We start from the raw sequence: 6,000 nt of genomic DNA, 5'->3' as shown, positions 1-6,000 counted from the left end.
GAGAAATACGTATGGGAAGAGGACGAGGACAACCAGCGCGATATACAGAGGAGGAGTAGAAGGTAGCTGGTAGAGGAGGGTTGAGAAATTAGGGGTTGGTCGCAGGCAGCGTGCGCGCGAGAGGATTTTACCAGAGAGGGAGAGGGTGGAGTTCCCTCATGCGCGTTCTCTCTCTCTCTCTCTCTCTCTTCCTCTCTCCCTCTCTTTCTCGCGCCCTCTCACTACCAACCCCTCTCGAACGCGCGCGAGCATTCGGGATTCGAGGCGGTGTGGAAACTCGAGCAGACAGCCAGTCGCTCGCCGTACGCTCCACGACGTGGCTCGAAAGTGCTGCCTGGCCGATCGAGATAAACGACGACGACGGCGACGAGGACGGCGATGTGATGCCATCTCTTGACAACGACGACGACGCCAGTCGGTCGTAATCTATGTCGGGAGGACTCGCCGTCATCCGGGAACGTCGACAGACATTCGACGATCGCGCCTGACCAATTACTCGATCGTCGATCGTCGCATGCCGGAATCCACAGGTACTTCCGCAGCGCATTGTGGAGGTCAACCGCGTTTCTCGCGCAACGAAACGATCGAAACTGTACAGCTGTCGCTCGCGCATCGATCCGGATCTCGGGAGAAGAGGGTGTTCGCATTTCAACGGGATTTTCGTGAATCTCTCGGAAAATCTCCGTCGTGCGAGATGTGCGCGCATTGTGTGCGATCAAAGATAAACGGAGAGTTAAACGATGATGATGATGATTGATTAGAACTGGAGTGAGACACACTGGAACTTAAGGGGGTGGGTCTTAGCCGCAAGTCGAAGGCGAATACGTGAAACTATATACGATAATCGTCGATCCCTCTCCTGTTGATCGGAAAAGTACCCTTACCGAACTAGTGTGTGCGAAGTAGTGCATGCGTTTCATCAACACGGTTCCGCGTTTCAGCCGCCGCGGGGCAGAATTTCCGGCCAGGAAATTCGACGTCGATCGACGAGGTAGCGACGCGGCAAAATTAGCTGGAAGTGCCGGCAGATCGGATTAATGTTGCCGTTCGGTGTCGTTGGTGCGAGTATATAGCGAATCGGTCATTTAGTCTGTCAGGGTTAATTGTCAAATCGAGAAAGGAGGCGGACAGCGAATCAATTGCAAAGCGAAGGTTGAAAAGAAAACTTAAATCGCAGTGGAAGGTGAGTTGAAAGACGATCAAAAGACGGGCGAAGAAGAAAAACTCAAGAGGAAGGTTAAGAAACGATCGCGCTCAAGAAGAAGCACAAGTGCCCGCTCTTCCACCAAGAATTTAATAAGCTCTAGCACCGACGATAAAATGCTGCCTTATGGATTGGATACGACGTTGCTTGGGTTTCCGATACTGTCGCGAAATATTCCAACCGATCTGCCGGTAGTGAATGGCGCGGCTTAAGGCGGCTTCCTCGCGCGTATACCAGCATTTCGCGGCGACGTGGATAATCGAAACGATTGTAGATTGAAGAGACTCGAAGACTTTCCCCCCCGTGTGTGGTCGCACCCACACTCTTCCCTTCTGTAATTCCCGGAATTCTTTCGCACTTCATTCTTCTTTTTCTTTTCTTTTCTGTCTCTCTCGATCTCTCTCTCTCTCTCTCTCTCTCTCGCTCTCTCTCTCGAATCGGGACACTGATAGAGATCACGCGATACGAAGAACGTTTTCACCATGTATGCGTGACATCATGTCGACGTCTGTGCGTGACACATCGTTGGATGGTGACTGCGTTCAAAGTGGCGGTACGCCCGCGTCGAGGAGCGTCGATGGATCAGGACTACGACCTGCCGAGTGCACGGCAACGCAAGATCCCGTAGAGCAGCGCGTTCTCGCGACGTCGGGCGTCGATGGATCGATCACAAGCAAGATCCGCCGCGATCTGGGAACGTCCTGTCGCGGATAATTGTCGATCGCCGAGCGATGTCGTTGGCTGCCGGAATGGACGGTAAGTTACGGGATCATTACATAGCGCCGGACAGAGCGCGCGTGTTGTGTGCGCCTGTCGCGTGCTGGCACGCCAATTTCGTCGGTCCAAGGTCCTTCACGTCGCGGCGGTGGCCGCGGCGCGGTGTCAAGGGTGTAGTCACGTGTACGATTTGAATTGCTAAACAGGTCTCCGGATCGCTGATAATTAAAATACGACGTGAGAGAGAAACGGGGATTTATTATCGGTTCTAGGAAAACGCACGAGACAAGCGTGAAGGTGGCTGCGCCGTTTGTTCTACAGACCGTGCTACAGAGCTCATTGAAAAAGCAAACGAGCGATCTTTATCCAGAAGAATTATTAACGAAATAAATAGAATGTATATACACACACACATAAACTTGTTCTTTCTTGAGAAAAAAAAAAATCGTGAAATATATACGTAACTGACACACATTCAAATGCACATTGCTTGGGCATCGTAAGCTCGAAAGAGAATAAATGGTTAAAATTATAGACGCGCAATAACAATATAAATTTACGCCGTGTTTTTTCACTTTATACTGTAATTTACCGCAAAACTTTTTTTTAATGCGCTCATAACAATGACAAGGCAATTTCATGTCGACGTAGAAAAGTGATAGAGAAAGATGCTTCGGGCTAACCGTGTCGCTCGAATTAAGAGCTATAAATGAGAAGACCACGAGAGAGAGAAAGAGAGAGAGAGAGAGAGAGAGAGAGAGAGAGAAAGGATGCAGGATGACGTGCACATAGGATGAAAAAGGGATTCTTTTACGTCCCTTTTACTTCGCTCATTCCGCCGTCGACTGTACAGCAGCTTTTCCTTCGTTCCCACCTCCCTCGTTCGAGGTACTCTCTCTCTCTCTCTACCCCGCCATCCCTTGATGTATTAAAAGGGCACGTGAAATATTCCGGAGGCATTTTCATTACCGTTCTCTCTGGGAATGCACGCGGTTGATAAGCCTTTCTGCACGAGAGCGCAGGACAAAGTAGATTGCGAAGAGGAATCAGATATATTTGGTCTTTAGTGGAGTTTTTTTTTGACGATTTTAGAGACGATGACATTATTTTATTACATTCACAACTCAAATATCACTTGGTCTTATTCAACGTTATTTAGTCAGAAAAAATATTTAGTTTTTGCGCTACAAACACGTTGAGAGAGCTGGTCGAATGTAAAATTAATCCCGACAGTTGTTAATGTCGCTTTTTCGCGACAGCCTATTTCGTTTAAATTGGCTTTTGTCTGATGCGAGTAAATAACGAACCACGACAGGTACAAATTACATGTAAATAATTTAAATTTTCGACTCCAGGGAGAGGGAGTTGTAATTATATTATACTTATGACAGCACAAATATGGTTAGTAAACAACACATTGTAATTGGATAAATAAAAGTGCATTTTTTATCCTTGTTTCTACTAGTACAAGTGCACAATTGTTTTTTTTTTTCATTTAACTGTGTACATATATTGTAAAAAAAAAGATAAAATTGAGTTTTATGCGATGAGAAGATTACTTGGGAATTGATTTTTACTTTATTAATATTATATATCTCATGAAGTTATATAAGATTCAAAAAGGTTGAAAATCTCGAATAAGAAAATTTAGATAAAAAATATTAAACATATGTGACAGATGCACATACATAATTATGAGGTCAAATCAAATTTATATTTACAGGAGAAACGTGAAAATAATTGTTTTGAAAATACGAGAATGATATAACGTGCAGCTTGTGCTGTAGGAAAATGACATAATTTGCTGCGTGTGTGTGTGTGTATGTATGTGTGTGCGAGCGTATGTATTTATATGTCGCGTTTGCGTGATATGCAGGGTTAAGGAGGTTTTAAATCGTCTACGATGTTTCAAAATTATAAGGCAACATAAGCTGTGCAGCAATTGTTAAATTTTGTGCAAATGGAACCTCCTCGGCAGAGCACTCTGCTTTTTCAAGCGCAATTGAATCTACTCTCACGGCAGTCCTTCGGTTTAACAGTTGACGAGGTAATTCTCTGAATGTACAATATTTTATCAAATTTCTGGGTTCTTGTAATTGTGTGGTGTATTTAGCATATTGAGTCATTTTCACGACGAACTTTCGCGCACGAGTGTGCTCCATTTAACCACGATTATTGCAACAATGCAAATCTAACGATTGATATTCAATCTTGCGCGCGCGTAACAATCAAGTTTGTTTTAATTATTTTTCATACAAACTTTATTTAAAAAAAAAAATACAATAATATTATTTTAGTTTGAAAAATAAACAATATGTGTAAATATATATGATATCTATGTAAAAAATCGTGCCGCGAATACAAACCAGCGAAGAAGTTTGTGCGTATCTTTTCGGAGACGTTAATGCACATTAAACGTTGCTGGAAAATTTATCGACGGTGCCATTCCGACTTGACAAAATTGTATGAAAGTTCGATGAAACGAGAGCGCAGTCATAACCCGACAATATCCGATGTAATTTATAATCTATAAATTTTTTTTTAAGGAATTGAAAATAATCGTAAAACTTGTACAATGATTACTTAAATATATTCTTTTCGATGCGTTCTTCCACAATTCTGTAAAAATATACAAAAAGATATATAAAATTGAACGTTATCACGAAACTGAAAGAGAAGTCAAAGTCAACAATTACATATGTAGCTGCATCTTGAGATAATCGATCGAGAGTGCGGTCATGCGATAGAGAAAAAGCAGAAATCTTTTTCGTTTAATTTACTAGGATACGTTTCTGTGCCATTACCTGTTGCGTTCACCATTATTACGTATGTTAGCCTAACGTCGACGAAGAAAAATGACAACCGGAAGCAAGCATTTCTCATCTTCATTTCTTCATCCATATGCAATATCATCGTATACGAGTACGATTGTAAATTCATTAACAAACAATTGAAAAATAATATGTGTGTTGACTCTAAATTTTACATAAAAAATGTGTATATATTATATATATTATATGATAAAGTAATTTTTCTAAAATTTACTTCCTCATTATGAGTATCCCTGTATCATGTTCATAATTATCATGTACATGTCATATAATTAGAAATAAAGATTTTTTAGTTAAAGACATTATGTAAAATATGAATGTTTTTGATCAGTCCTTTCGTGGACTCTGATTTTCAAAACTGCTTACTAGTTGGACTGACTGGTTTTGTGAAACCTACGCGATTTTAAAATCAAACATTCTGCGAAAAATCAATAGTTTTTCAATTTTTTTTTTTTTTTTTTTNTTTTTTTTTTTTTGGTAAAAAGTAAAGACTCTCGAAGCTATATATTGTATACACTCCGCGCCGCGAACATATCGCGAAGACGCGGATATGAAAAATTCATGCAATCGTTTAACATTACATCTACTCTAGAATTATCTCTAAAAAATATTTTCAATTTTTTTTTTTTTTTTTTTTTGAGTCAAAAGTTTGAACGATCCTGTGTCTATAAAACAAAACCAACTGAAACTGAAAAAATTTCTAGTACTTCTGAAGATATATACGCGTTTAAAGAAAACTAATTTCAACTAGAGACACCGGTTTGAAATTTTTAGATGAGTCTGGAAGGACTCATGTCAGTTCACGAAGGGTTAAGATATGCCGACACTAACGTCATTTTTTAAATTAAAATTAAATACAGAGATACACACACACACACACTCTTTCTTCCTGTGTATGCGTAGATACATATTACAGTACTCGGGATGATTTCTCAGTATCATTTCTCACCTAAATGGCGCACCAAATATCTAACAGAACAGCGAGCAGAAAGGACTCCGCATTAGCGAAGTTTCGTGCTAATTGTACGTAATTAATTATATCATTATTTCGCCAATTAATCTAAGTCGGACTCGCTGCGGCGGCGAAGGATCATATTTTTCCCCGCGATGTACAGTATTCTTTGACGCAACCGCTGCACAAAAACGATCAATCTATGGCGGTACGATTTCGTTTCTTGAAAGACAGAAACCAACGCTACCGGAGAGAAAGACATTATTTTACCAGCAAAATAAAAATTGCTAAAAATA

At 41.1% G+C, this 6,000-nt stretch overlaps 1 protein-coding gene across 1 annotated transcript in view; it reads left to right on the top strand.

Annotated features, from left to right (window-relative positions):
- The first annotated feature begins 322 nt into the window (after positions 1-322).
- The window catches only part of LOC109854225 (dopamine D2-like receptor), a 174,923-nt gene continuing 169,245 nt past the window's right edge, over positions 323-6,000 (top strand). Inside the window, exon 1 of the mRNA XM_020427109.1 lies at positions 323-1,960. The gene's annotated coding sequence lies outside the window, so the exon portion shown is untranslated. The remainder of the gene's footprint in view (positions 1,961-6,000) is intronic.

The sequence above is a fragment of the Pseudomyrmex gracilis genome, unplaced genomic scaffold, assembly GCF_002006095.1.
Source record: "Pseudomyrmex gracilis isolate BER0280 unplaced genomic scaffold, ASM200609v1 scaffold_61, whole genome shotgun sequence".
NCBI classification, from domain to species: Eukaryota; Metazoa; Arthropoda; class Insecta; order Hymenoptera; family Formicidae; genus Pseudomyrmex; species Pseudomyrmex gracilis.
Note: the sequence above shows the minus strand (reverse complement) of the source record. Positions and strands in the feature narration are given on the sequence as shown.